This window comes from Bos mutus, chromosome 24 (genome assembly GCF_027580195.1).
Source record: "Bos mutus isolate GX-2022 chromosome 24, NWIPB_WYAK_1.1, whole genome shotgun sequence".
NCBI classification, from domain to species: domain Eukaryota; kingdom Metazoa; phylum Chordata; class Mammalia; order Artiodactyla; family Bovidae; genus Bos; species Bos mutus.
Window position 1 is genome coordinate 31863169 of NC_091640.1, and position 15116 is coordinate 31878284.

The window sequence follows — 15116 nt, forward strand, 5'->3', positions numbered from 1 at the left end:
GTTGATTTCTTTTAGGACTGACTGGTTTGATCTCCTTGCTATATACAGACTCAATTACAAGTACTTCAACCTCATCAGACTTCTGTAGGACTATTCTCTAATCTTTTTGTAAGACTTTCTGTTCAGCTGAAAAATACACTAGGCACTACATTATTTCTTTCATTAGTTAAATAAAAAGCATGGTAGCCATTCCTCTGATTTGGTTTTCAAATTGAGGACACAGCTTCCCGTCAGCACCACAGATTTAATGTTTTCATAGAGTCTCTATCATACTGGCTGTATCTTTCATTTTCTAAGATTTCATTTTATTTCCAACAGTAAGATTTCTGGACTTTCCACATTCCCTCAAAATGTTGCTTGTAAAAAACAGCCAGCTGTTTTCTGAGTTCTTCTCTTTGTCAGAGCTCATCAAATGGAGTTAAAGCAACAGTTCAAGCTTTCAACATCTTGCTATAGGTCTCCTACCACAAATGCACATATTCATTAGGCTCATCAACCACCTTCCAGATTATGGCAGGCAACAGTTTATCCATGTCTGCCTCTGTGTAACACAGGTTCTCAGTTTTTCAAGTTCCTCTATTAGGTTGGGTTGTTTGTTTGCTTGTTTTTTGCTATTTTATTCTAGCTGGCTATAGTAGTTTGTGTATCAATGACTGTCTGTTTCCCAAACCACTGACACATATTTTAGATTTTTTTAATGAGAGTAACTGATTTTCAGTACTGATTTTTGTCTTCATCATTTATCTGCTATGATGTTCCATAATAAACTATCTCAAAATTCAGTGGCTTTTAAAATAATCATATGTCAATGTTTATACATCTGTGTGTTGCCTGGGGATCAGCTGATTCAGACTGGTCTCAGGAGGGCTCAACTACCAGATACAAGTTGGGCCCAGATCTGTTCTGTGTGTTCCTTACTCTCTTTAGACAATCAGGCTAGCCAGTTGACAGAAAAATCTCAACCACATTTCTGACAGTGATGATTGAGGCACTGGCCTATTTGCATTCTCTACTTGAATTCCGTCCTGTAACATTACTTTAGCCAAAGCAGGTCAGATATCAGACCCTATAATAGCTTTCTATTGATGTACCTAACAAATTGCCACAAACTCAGTGACCAAAAATAATACAAGTTTATTATCTGACAGTTCTATAGGTCAGAAGTGTGACACAGGTCTTGGGGGGCTAAAGTCAAAGTATCTATAGGACTGTGCTCCTTACCAGGGGCTGTAAGGAAGAATCTACTTCCAACTTTGCTCCAACTGTTGGTAAAATGCCATTTCTTGTGGTTGCAGGACGAGGCTCCTGTTTTTCTTCTGACTGTCAGACAGGGACCCGCCTTTGTCCAAGAGGCTGCCCACATTCCTTCTCATGCTTTGAGTCTCTACAGCTTCCTCTTGTGCTGCATTTCTTCTGCCACACTTCTATTTCTGCCACAAATTTCTCTATTTTAAAGGGCTTTTGTAAAATTGGGCTCACCAGATAATCTAGGATCCTCTCCTTCATTTAAAATCTGGAGCCTTAATTTCATCTGCAAAGTTCCTCCACATCTATGCCTAGACTCATGTTTACTTGAATAGCCAGTGGACTTTGAATTTGGTCTACTGCAGTCCCCATGGCACCCCACTCCAGTACTCCTGCCAGGAAAATCCCATGGATGGAGGAGCCTGGAAGGCTGCAGTCCATGGGGTCGCTGATGGTCAGACATGACTGAGCGACTTCACTTTCACTTTTCACTATGATGCATTGGAGAAAGAAATGGCAACCCACTCCAGTGTTCTTGCCTGGAGAATCCCAAGGACGGGGGAGCCTGGTGGGCTGCCGTCTATGGGGTCATACAGAGTCGGACATGACTGAAGCGACTTAGCAAGCAAGCGGCCCCCAAATCAAGGGGGATAGACACAGCATCTGCCCCCCAAGACATGGCAAGCCAGCATCATGGGGTGAGCAAAAATAGTCTTACAGAAATAAGGTAGAAAGAGAGTGAACATATTTGAAAAATCAAAATCAGAGTTTAGGGATTTTCCTGGTGGTCTGCTGGTGAAGAAGCCACCTGCCAACGCAGGGGATACAGGTTCATTCCCTGGTCTGGAAGATTCCACATGCCATGAGACAACTAAGCCAGTGTACCACAACTACTGAGCCTGTGCACTGCGCCTACGGAAGACTGTGCACCCCAGAGCCGAGCTCTACCACAAGAGGACCCACAGCAACAAGAAGCCCACGCAGCTCCACCAGAGAGTAGCCCCCACTCACGGCAGCTAGAGAAAGCCCAAGCGCAACAACGAAGAACCCGTGTGCCACAACAAAGACCCAGGGCAGCCAAAAATAAAATACATTAAACCAGAGGTTAGCAAAGCTTTTCTGTCAAAGGCCAGACAGTAAGTGTTTTAGGCTTTGTGAAATACAGTCTCTGTCCTATTTAACTCTGCTTTATAACTCAAAAGCAGCCATAGGCAATAGGCAAATGAATAGGCATGATTGTGTTATAATAAAACTTTATTTACAAAGACAGACGGCAGGCCAGATTGGCCCACAGGCTATGGTTGTCAACTCCTGATCTAAACCACTAGAGTTCCTCACCAGGATCCCTCCCCTATAATAAAACACCCTGGTGATAGATCAAGTCTGGAAATATCAAGTGGGCTCCAAAGATAACAAAACAAAAAAAAATGAGTTCCTTATCACAGAGATTGATTTTACCTGGATGGCTTTTTATCTAAAAGCTTTCTTCAAATCAGTACACTCTATCATTTAAAGTGGGGTTTACAAACTGAAATATTGCACCTGATTATCTGTCAATAAGCTACACCATGCAAGATTGCACTGGGCACTCATCACCAAGTCACCTTTTGATGACTTTAATGTTTTCAGAAAACATTCCTGAATGTTCAGGAAACAGTGGACGTGTTACGTCCCACCTTGGTGGCTAAGTCAGGGGTAATCTAAGGTGGCTAAGTCTACTGTTGACACGCGGAGATTGTGTACCTATATAGGGATTGGCCCCATAGATTGGGCTCAGTAGAGGCACAACACTCTTATTGAGAGTTTTCATCACATGCCCTTGGGAATGGGAAGGGCATCCTGAAATAGTGAACACTTGTCTTATGAAGAGACACCGTGTCAGAAACCTTAAGAGTCCTCCAGAGTTCAGTTGAGTTCAGCCTGATCAACACTAAACAGCTATGAGCACCTACGGTGTGTCTAACATGGGGCTAAAAAATAAAAATGACCACCGGTCCTTTGTGTGGCCACACTGGGTCCTGCTGGAAGGGCTGAGACAGGCTGAACAGAGCCTCCTTGCACTCATCATCCTAATTATTTTACTTTCTTGAGTATCTGCTTATGGAGTGTTAAGCATTTTCTCTATAACAGCTGATTAAAAGATTGCTATTACTGAAGAAAACACAGATTTAAGAACAAAAGCAGTTAGTAGCTTTTATCCATCATCAAGGAATTAAACAATTGGCACCAAGTAGGACAGCTCAATTTCTTTAGATATCTGAGGCCTAAATAGTTTAATTGGGGAAGCATGTTAAAAGGGATGGAATGACATTCATTATGGATTAAGTTAATATATTTCAGACCCATCACATGGCTTAATTTAACAAATTCCACATCTTACTGTTTGGCAGGAAATGGCATCTCATGAACATCATTACCAGTCGGTCTGACTTGAGTTAGTTGAAAAAGCTGACTCCATCTGAAAACCGTTAATCTTAATAATAGTGTACGTGGCCTTGGCAAAACCCTCTGTATGTTTGAGAAGCTTAGGACTCTACTGACACCCTCCCGGAGGCCCTCCCCTCCCACAACACTGCTCAAAACCAGGATGGAAGGAGTATTCGTCACCTTTCAGTTAAACCCATCTGAAACAGAGCAGGCTCAGTCCACTGCTGGGAAAACTGAATGTGTCCTACCACGATTACCTCTAAACCTTTAACAGGTTTAAAACACTGAGTTATAACATGCACTTGTTTCTACGTCATCATTTGATTATATTCTTTTGATATAGGAAAGGAGAAGAGAAATTTGGTGAAAATAATACAAACCACTACTTACTATTATTATTGACCATCTACTATGAGCCAGGGAATTTACTTAACTTCTTAACTCCTCAAAATTCCTGTTCAAGGTTGATATTGCTGCTCCTAATTTGCTGGCAAGGAGACTGAGTCTGAATAGAGCTATATCATTTGGCAGTGGTCACACCTGAGAGAGGCAGTGAAAGTATTAGTTACTCAGTCTTGTCTGACTCTTCGCGACCCCATGGACTGTAGCCTGCCAGGATTCTCTGTTCATGCAATTCTTCGGCAAGAATACTGAAGTGGGTTGCCATTCCCTTCTCCAGGGGATCTTCCTGACCCAGGGATCGAACCCAGGTCTCCCGAATTGCAGGCAAATTCTTTACCATATGAGCCACCAGGAAAGCCTGAAGACAGGCAGGAAACCAACCAAATCTTATCGATTCCAGTTCTTCAGATTTATACCTTCCAGTCCACCTAGTAGCCCTTCGAGAAGAATTGGGGCTTTACTGGAATGCTTGAAGCAATCAATCCCCCTTCAGATGCCAATCAAAAGGTGTCATTTCCAACTTGCATGGATCATACTGGGTTGAAAGTGAAGTCGTTCAGTCATGTCCAACTCTTTGCGACCCCATGGACTGTAGCCTACCAGGTTCCTCCATCCATGAGATTTCCCAGACAACAACTCCCAGCTGGAGTGGGTTGCCATTTCCTTCTCCAGGAGATCTTCCTGACCCAGGAATTGAACCTGAGTGTCCCACATTGTAGGCAGACGCTTTACCGTCTGAGCCACCAGGGACATCTCAAATGCCACTTACCATTAGAGGGGATTCTGCTAACTTCCCCCTCTACTCTGTGGGAAAACATGCATGAGGAATTTCACATGTGAACTCTAAGTGTATGTTTCAAACAGAAATAGAGGCAGGCTGCAGCTGCTCTTGTCCTGCAGGTCATGGGCCGTAGAACTTCTGGCCTACCTTGAGGCAGTCCAGATGAAAGTATAAGGAAGGTACTGGGTATAAGACAGGATACAAGGATGTATTGTACAACATGGGGAATATAGCCAATGTTTTGTAATAACTATAAATGTAGTGTAACCTTTATAATTATACAAAAATTTTTAAAATAAAATTAAAGAAATGAGAGAAAACTCAAACAGATACATGAACTCCAATGTTCACAGCAGCACTGTTTACAATAACCAAGACATAGAAGCAATCTAAAAGTCTATCCACAGATGAATGGATAAAGAAGATGTGGTATAGATATTCAATGGAATATTACTCAGCCATAAAAAAGAATGAAATAGTACCATTTGCAGAAACATGGATGGACCTAGAGATTATCATACTAAGTGAAGTAAGTTAGACAGAAAAAGACAAGTATAATATGATATCATTTATATGTGGAATCTAAAATATAATACAAATGAACTTCTTTACAAAACAGACAAGGATTCATAAACCTAGAAAAGAAATGTATGATTACCAAAGGAGAAGGGGAGGAGGGACAAATTAGGAGTTTGGTATTAGCAGACACAAAATAGATAAACAACAAGGTCCTATTGTATAGCACAGGGAGCTATTTTCAGTATCTTGTAATAACCTATAATATAAAAAAGAATATATATATATTTAGAAATTATATATATATATGAACTGATATATATGTAACCACAACACTTTGCTGTACACCAGAAACTAACACAACATTGTAAATCAACTCTACTTTGATTTTTAAAACATTTTTAAAAAAGAAACATATAGAAAAACTAGTATTATATATGGTTTGTGTGTGCTCAGTCTCTCGGTCGTGTCCAACTCTTTGTGACCACATGGACTGTAGCCCCAGGCTCCTCTGTCCATGGAATTTTCCAGGCAAGAATACTGGAGCAGGGAATCTTTCAGACCCAGGGATCAAACGCGAGCCTTTTGTGTCTCCTGCATTGGTAGGCAGATTCTTTGCCACTAGCGCCACCCGGGAAGACTATATATGGTTTATCATTGTCAAATCCTACTGCCCATGATAACAAATTATAAAAATTTGCCTTAAGGAAATAATCAAGCTTCTTCAAATTGCTTCATAGAAGTAAAATAAAGTATTGCATTAAGATATATATTTTTTTAAGTATCAGGAAGGTAAAATTAGGCTGTTTCAGCCTTTCCTCCTGTTTCTTAGTTTCTCGTGTCAGTCTAACTGTGCTTCCTACAAACCACCACAATATCTCTGTGCCTGCAACAAGACGCATTTATTTCCAGCTCACTGACCTGCAGTCATTTTGGGTGACCCTGACTAAGGTCTAGGTTTTGCTTGCTGCTGTGCTGAGCTAGGCTGGTGTCTGAGCTCCCGGCCCTGGCATGAACCTGGGAGCTGAGGGCATCGCGGTGATGTCAGCGAGCCTTAGGCAGGTTTCTGGTCTGCTCAACATGCCTCTCGTGATTCTTGGGCCAGTGGGTTATTTCTTCTCACAGAGTTGGACCAAGAGTCAAGGGGCAAGAAAAAGAAGGCGATGCTCTTAAGGGTCAGAATGGATACACACTTCTCACACGTCTTGGGCCAATCTATCCCATGTCTTGGGCTGAATAGATCACTGACCTGAAAAGGAAATTACAGTTCTCTTTTGTCTGCCTCTAAGGCTGGGACCCCAGAAGGTGGGTGAAGGGTCCTCAGTCTTAACTGTCTCCTTCCTTGATCATCATCCCATATTCAGTGGTCCAAGGGCCTCCCCTACTCTCAGACCCCATGCTGAGACAGACAACGCCTACACCTCACTTTTATCATCATGGTCAGTGGCTATCTTCCATCCACTGGTGGGCATTTATACTACTTCAACTGTGTGCCAGATGCTGCTCTAGGATTTGGAAGTTGAAGATACCAAATTCATACATCAAACACTGTAGGAGATGACCATCTAATCGGTGAGGCAAACATATGTAAAAGATTAATAAATTTTAGAATAGCTAATAATTATCAATCCTTGATGACATGCTGGACATTATTCTAAGTTTTTTTTCATGTATTAAACCATTGAATGCTGACAACTCTGTAAGGTAGGTCCTACTATTATCCCCCCTCCCACTTTTTTATAAATCAGATGAGAAGCTGAAGCAGAGACAAATAATTTGCCCTAGATCACACAGCCATTAAGTAGGAGAACCAGGATTTGAACTCAGGGAGTCTGGATCAGAGTCTATGTGCTTGGTCACAATGATGTTGTTGTTCAGTCATTAAGTCATGCCTGACTGTAGCACACCAGGCTTCACTGTCGTTCACCATCTCCTGGAGCTTGCTCAAACTCAAACTCATGTCCACTGAGTCAGTGATGCTGTCTAACCGTCTCATCCATTGTCATCCCCTTCTCCTGCCTTCAATCTTTCCAAGCATCAGTGTCTTTTTCCATTGAGTCAGCTCCTCACATCAGGTGTTCATAATATTGGATCCTTAGGATCAGTCCTTCCAGTGAATATTCAGGGTTGATTTCCTTTAGGATTGACTGGTTTGATCTCCTTGCTGTCCAAGGGACTCTCAAGAGTCACAATGAAAACTCTGATGAACTTCTATCAAAATGTGATAAGAGCTAAAAGACATTCAAACCTGGTGCTTTTGGGAACACGGAGAGAGACAGCAGCTAACTATGTCTACAGAAAATTTTCACGAAGAAAACAGTCCTTGGACTGAGGTCAGGAAAGAAAGGATTTACACATGTAGATAAGTAAGAGGACAGAAGTTTCCATTAGAGAGTGGAATTCAGAGTTCACTGTGTCAGGAGCTGAGGATAATGAAGTCCTTTTACTTGGCAAGATGAACTGGTTTGTGATCCTTCAGCCTTACAGCCATTTATTAGAAGAAAGTTTCAAATGCTGGAAAACTGGAGAAAGAAGGAAACTAAAACATATAGATGATACTCAAGCACAGCAGTCCACCCATAAATGAATAATTGAATATATGTGGAAAATATTTTGCTCCTGTGGAAATTTGCCCAAATTCAGCCTGTTGTGTTATGGTTAGATGGGTCGTAGCCAAGGATGGGTCTTTGCCAACCATTTAGGTCCAATCGAATGCAAATTTATCTGAGATTGAGCAAAACAGAATAAATAAAATAACCAAACCCATTAGGAGGTACTTTGAAGGGCCTGAATCATTAAAGAATACTGCTGAGTTGACTGAAAAGTACAGAAAAATCATCTGAAATAAGCTTCCACTTAGATAGAGATGAGCTAAATAATTTAGCTTAGTTTGAGGTGACTTCATTCATTCATTAATTTAACAAACATTAAAAAAAAGTCTTTTGAGCAGCTACTCTTACTCAGGCTCCATTCCAGCCTCTGGGCATGCAATGGCAAACTGAAAGACTAAGAGTTGCCTTCCTGGAACTCACATCTGTTGAAGGACCGAACTGAATGAGGAGGCACTCAGTCGGACACTCATCAGGAAGTGGACTTCATTCCATGTGCAGATGTACGAAGCACACATCTCTCAGGGAGACCAGTTTCTTAAGTTGTTGGAAGAGAGATTATTTAATGTGGGAGCATCTTCTGTGCTTTGAGCGTTTGGGGGTGGGGGTGGAAGTCCTTGCACTAAGCCTCATATTCACTCTCTATTCTTCTCCTTGGCTACATGGGATCTGGACCACTGAGAAACCATTCATAAAACTACTTCACCAGATTTGACAGTCAACAAAATGGTCGTGCAGTGTGAGCGGGCCAAAGCACCTTTAATGGGCTCCTTCTGCAAATTCTAGACTGATTGGGTAATAGACACAGAAGTTAGGCAGCCAGAACAACATATCAGCTTTGTTTCTGAAGACTGTTTTGGCAAACCACTGGGCTTGCTCCTATTTTTCCCTCTGAACTTACCCACTCAAGCTGCACCAGGAGCTCTGTGCCAGGAAGTAGGTTAGAGACCAAATTTACATTTCTTATTATAAACAGTAGTATCATTTTGATTATTTTGCTGCAGTTTTAACCTTCTTTAGCAGGTAAAGTGCACCTCAACTGTGACACAGGGTGATTCACAGAAGACAGGGCATTGGTCTATAAAAGGAGGGATATGGTCTGGGACCTTTGGCTAGTTCTCCCACTCAGGTCAAGAGTGTTTTTTTAAATTAATTTATTTATTTTAATTAGAGGCTAATTACAATATTGTGGTGGTTTTCGCCATACAGTGATATGAATCAGACAGCATATTAAAAAGCAGAGACATTACTTTGCCAACAAATGTCCATCTAGTCAAGGCTATGGTTTTTCCACTAGTCATGTATGGATGTGAGAGTTGGACTATTAAGAAAGCTGAGCACCAAAGAATTGATGCTTTTGAACTGTAGTATTGGAGAAGGCTTTTGAGAGTCCCTTGGACTGCAAGGAGATCCAACCAGTCTATCGTAAAGGACATCAGTCCTAAGTGTTCATTGGAAGGACTGATGTGGAAGCGGAAACTCCAATACTTTGGCCACCTCATGCAAAGAACTGACTCATTTGAAAAGACTCTGATGCTGGGAAAGATTGAAGGTGGGAGGAGAAGGGGATGGCAGAGGATGAGATGGTTGAATGGCATCACCAACTCAATGGACATGAGTCTGGGTAAACTCCAGGAGTTGGTGATGGACAGGGAGGCCTGGTGTGCTGCAGTCCATGGGGTTGCAAAGAGTCGGACACAACTAAATGACTGAACTGAACTGAACTGACATGAATCAGCCACGGGTGTGCAAGTGTCCCCCATCCTGAACCCCACTCCCACCTCCCTCCCTATCCCATCCCCCCAGTGCACCGACTTTGAGTGCCCTGTTTCATGCATCAAACTTGGACTGGTCATCTATTTCACGTATGGTAATATAAATGTTTCAGTGCTATTCTCTCAAATCATCCCACCCTCACCTTCTCCCACAGAGTCCAAAAGTCTGTTATTTATATCTGTGTCTCTTTTGCTGTCCTGCATATAGGGTCATTGTTACCATCTCTCTAAATTCCATATATATGCATTAATATACTGTATTGGTATTTTTCTTTCTGACTTACCTCACTCTGTATAATAGGCTCCAGTTTCATCCACCTCATTAGAACTGATACAAATAATTACCTAGCTGAGTAATATTCCATTGTGTATATGTACCACAGCTTTCTTATCTATTTGTCTGCTGATGGATATCTAGGTTGCTTCCATGTCCTAAATATTGTAAACAGTGCTGCGATGAAGATTGGGATACATGTGTCTCTTTCAATTTTGGTTTCCTTGGTGTGTATGCCCACCAGTGGGATTGCTGGGTCATATGGCAGTTTTATTTCCAGTTTTTTAAGGAATTTCTACACTGTTCTCGTACTAGTTTGCATTCCCACCAACAGTGTAAGACAGTTCCGTTTTCTCTGCACCCTCTCCAGCATTTATTGTTTGTAGACTTTTTGATAGTATCCATTCTGACTGGGTCAAGAGTTTTGAAAGTCCCTAGTTTATTATAGGGCTTTCCAGGTGGTACTAGTGGTAAAGGAATGGCCTGCCAATGCAGGAGGCTTAAGACATGCAGGTTCCATCCCTGGTTCAGGAAGATCTCCTGGAGGAGAGCATGGCAGCCCACTCCAGTATTCTTGCCTGGAAAATCCCATGGAAAGAGGAGCCTGGTGGAATACAATCCATAGAGTCACAAAGAGTCAGACACAACTGAATCAACTCAGCATACATGCACAGTTTATTATAAATTTGACCTCAGCTCTGTCCCAGGCTCTGAACACACAGTGATGAACAAGTTAGACCAGGGTCCTGCCCTCATGGAGGATTAGATTAGACCTAAATGGTTTTCTCTCGGATGCCTCCTCTTTCCTATTTGTAGGGTTGGTAGGAAGTCATGCTGTCTAGTCAGACTTTATTTTGGGGGGCTCCAAAATCACTGCAGATGGTGATTGCAGCCATGAAATTAAAAGACGCTTACTCCTTGGAAGGAAAGTTATGACCAACCTAGATAGCATATTGAAAAGCAGAGACATTACTTTGTCAACAAAGGTCCGTCTAGTCAAGGCTATGGTTTTTCCAGTGGTCATGTATGGATGTGAAAGTTGGACTGTGAAGAAAGCTGAGTGCCGAAGAATTGATGGTTTTGAACTGTGGTGTTGGAGAAGACTCTTGAGAGAGTCCCTTGGACTGCAAGAAGATCCAACCAGTCCATCTTAAAGGAGATTGGTCCTGGGTGTTCATTGGAAGGACTGATGTTGAAGCTGAAATGCCAATACTTTGGCCACCTCATGCGAAGGGCTGACTCACTGGAAAAGACCCTGATGCTGGGAGAGATTGGTGGCAGGAGGAGAAGAGGATGACAGAGGATGAGATGGTTGGATGGCATCACTGACTCAATGGACATGAGTTGGGCAAACTCTGGGAGTTGGTGATGGACAGGGAGGCCTGGCGTGCTGCAATTCATGGGGTCACAAAGAGTCGGACACGACTGAGCAACTGAACTGAACTGATGTTGGCTAAAGAAGAAGGCGGCATCAAGTACATCAGCAACAAGGGGAACAATGGAGAGAAAGAAGAAGAAAGAACTAGCACCTCAGTCTTAAATTGCTTCCCCACCAGATACACATCGTGAACTCCTGCATTAGCCACGAAGCTGCTCAGAGATGGACAACAAGAGCAACTGGCCAGCCAGGAAGAGCTACTGAAGTTAATGGTGATTCTCTGGGCTCAAAGGCAGGGCAATAAAGCAGGTCACCAGCTGGCTCCTTCTCCAGAGGATGGGGCTGTATATCTTGGTTTTTACAAGAAAACTCCCTGGGACTCCAAGCATCATAGTCTTGAGGTACTACTCACTCCTTCAGAGTGATTTCTTCCTTCTAAAAGGCTCTCCACAGCTGTCCAGCACCACGCTCTCCAAACAAGAGGCACATGTGACTGAAAGCAGACAGCTCCCTGGTTTCCATCACCATGGCTAAGAGCACTAATGGGCTCGGGCGTGGGATGGCCCGTCATCCCTAGCAATCTGGGTCCTTTCTAAAGGAGACGCCACCTGACATCCTGCCCGCTTGAGATATGTCACAGGAGGGCTTCAATCCATAGAAATCGAGGTTGGTGAAAAGGCCATTCTGTGGTTGAACAACTTTTGCAGAAAATGGTGTTACTGGAGCCAAAAAAGCATTGAGTTGTAACACACCTTCTTAAGCATCTGATCAATTTCTTAGGACTCGGGGGCAAGGCAAGAATGAGTTTCCCTGACAGCCAGCTGATGGGGTCTGGCCCTGAACAAAGCAGGGGAGAGCTGGCTATGGATCTTCAGGCTCTCACGAGTTCTTCTGGTTCTGAATGGGGATGACAATACTGACACACCAGGTGGGAGCAGAAAGGACTGAGTGTCAAGTGGAAATGGTAATATCCTTGTGCCACCTTTGAGAACCTTGTTGAAAATGAGGTGTGTGGACTCTCAGCTGCTCTGGGAAGTGCCTGAGAAACTCCACGGTCAAGACAGCCCAATGGCTCATGGCATCCACACCCTGTCCTTCTTCCTCTAGTCCCTCATTCCCCTATGGTCTCAGAGAAAGAGAGAGAGAGAGAGTAGAGGGGAAGGAAAGCTATTTCTCCACATCAGCAGGGTGTTGGCTCTCTGTTAGCAATGGAGGGGGGACCCCTCCTATTGTAATCTGCAGTCATTCGTTCCGAGGAATCATCATTTGCCTTTCTTCATTTCAGAGTTCATCCATCAATTTCCAAACAGAAAACTAGGGCTTACTAATGAAGGTTAGCTTTCCTGGGGTCACTAGCCCAACAAAGCCATTTCCTGGAGTTGGGAAGGTAAGGACCAGCTCCTCCCAGATGGATTCTGAGATCTGAGGCAAGTTTTGTTTCTATAACTTTCCCTCCGTTAAACCTTTCTCCTCTCCTTCCCCAGTCCTAGCTAACATGTGCCCTGCTGGTGCTCTTATGGCTTGTAAGTGCCTTTCCCACAAGGCATCATTCCTAGTGAACTGTTTGAGGTGCATTCTTTCATTCATTCTTCAATATATATTAACACTATATATATATATATATATATATAAAATGTGCCAATCTTTATAATTAATTCAGATTAACTATAAATGCTTTAAGAATGTAATACAAAAGGTTTAGCAGTGTTGCATTTTGTTTGGCTTAATAAATAAGAATGGCTTATTGAACAAATTCTTTCTAAGGTATTAACTGATGATTCTTTTAAGAAATACCCTATTACACCGGGAATGTAAATTGGCACAGCCACTATGGAGAACAGTATGGAAGTTTCTGAAAAAGCTAAAAGCAGAGTTGCCATATAATTCAGCAATCCTACTGCTGGCATATATCCTATAATTTGAAAATATTCACGCACCCCTATGTTCATGGCAGCACTGTGTACAATAGCCAAGACATGGAAGAAACCATCATGGGTGGACCTAGAGATTATCATATTAAGTGAGGAAACTTAGAGAAAGACAAATATCATATGATGTCACTTACATGTGGAATCTAAAATATGATACAAATGAACTTATTTACAAAACAGAAACAGACTCATAGAGGAAACAAACTTATGTTGTCAAAGGGGAGAAGGGGCGGGGGAGGAATAAATTAGGAGTGCAGGGTCAGCAGTGCTGTGGCTGTTGTTGTCTAGTCACTAAACCGTGGCAAACTATTTGCAACCCCATGAACTGTCCTTGGGATTTCCCAGGTAAGAATACTAGAGAGGGTTGCCATTTCTTTCTTTAGGGGATCTTCCCAAACCAGGGATCAAACCTACATCTCCTGCAATGGCAAGCAGATTCTTTATGGCTGAACCATCAGCGTATATAAAATATTCAATAGATAAACAACAAGTTCCTATTGTATAGCACAGGGAACTATATTCAATATCCTATAATAAGCCATAATGGAAAAGAATATTGTGTATTTCATATATATATAATTGAATCACTTTGCTGCACACCAGAAACTAACACACCACTGTAATCAACTATACATCAATTAAAAAAGATATATAAGCCCTTCAAGAGTTAGGGGCATACCCTGGGCTAGTTCTCTTGAATCACCACGGTGTTTGATTTCATGGTTTCCAGGATTTCTGGGAATAACTACAGTACAGAAATGTTCTTGTTATAAATTTGATATCAAGAATACTAATTAATAAAAACACTCAGTTACTGGTATACCAAGAAACAAGTGCATACAGTCTATTGAGAATTTCTGTGCAACTTCAATTTACGGAGCCCTCATTACCTTGCAAACACTGACCACTGACTCCTTTTCCTAGGTGGAGATTTGCTGGCTTTGTGTCCAGTGGTGTCTACGTTCAATCATTGAGTCTGTGTCTGGGATGCTACAAAACACTTTTATCTCTTCCATAGCTGCATGATACTTCTTTCAGGAAAGCACACAGTATCTTGCAAGTCAGGGTGTTTATTTCATCAATGCTGTTTGCATGAGATTCCATTTATCTACTATGAAAATTAACACCTGACTCTTAGCAAAGAATCTATCTTAGCAAACAATTTCTCTTCTCTCTGGTTTATTCTCTTTAACATATTGTAGCCACAGTATTAACATATGACAAGCATTGTATTAAATGTCTTTCCATAGAATATATAATGTACCTCTTCCCTTAGTCCTATGAGGTAGGTTTTATTATCCTTATTTTTCAGCTGGGAAAACAGAGACCAACAAGGATGAAGTCTCTTGCCTGAGGTTCAAGGATCAAAAGTGGCAGAGTTGGAACTGGAACCTAGGACCCCAACCCCTAGTCCACACATGCTCAGCTGCACCAAGCCACCCTCTACAGCTTCCCCAGAGACAATATGGGGCTTCCCTGGTGGCTCAGGTGGTAAAGAATATGCCTGCAATGCAGGAGACCCAGATTAATCCCTGAAGATCCCCTGGAGACAGGAATGGCAACCCACTCCAGTGTTCTTGCCTGGAGAATCCCATGAACAGAGGAGCCTGGTGGGCTACAGTCCATAGGGTTGCAAAGAGTCAGACATGACTGAGCAACAAACACTGGCAGAGACATTATGGGGACCTTCAGCTTCATTTCCTGTGTGAGAGCCTATTTCCAGCATTGAGTGGTGGTATCCCCAGCTCCTGTTAGGTCATCAGTTGGGACAGTACATG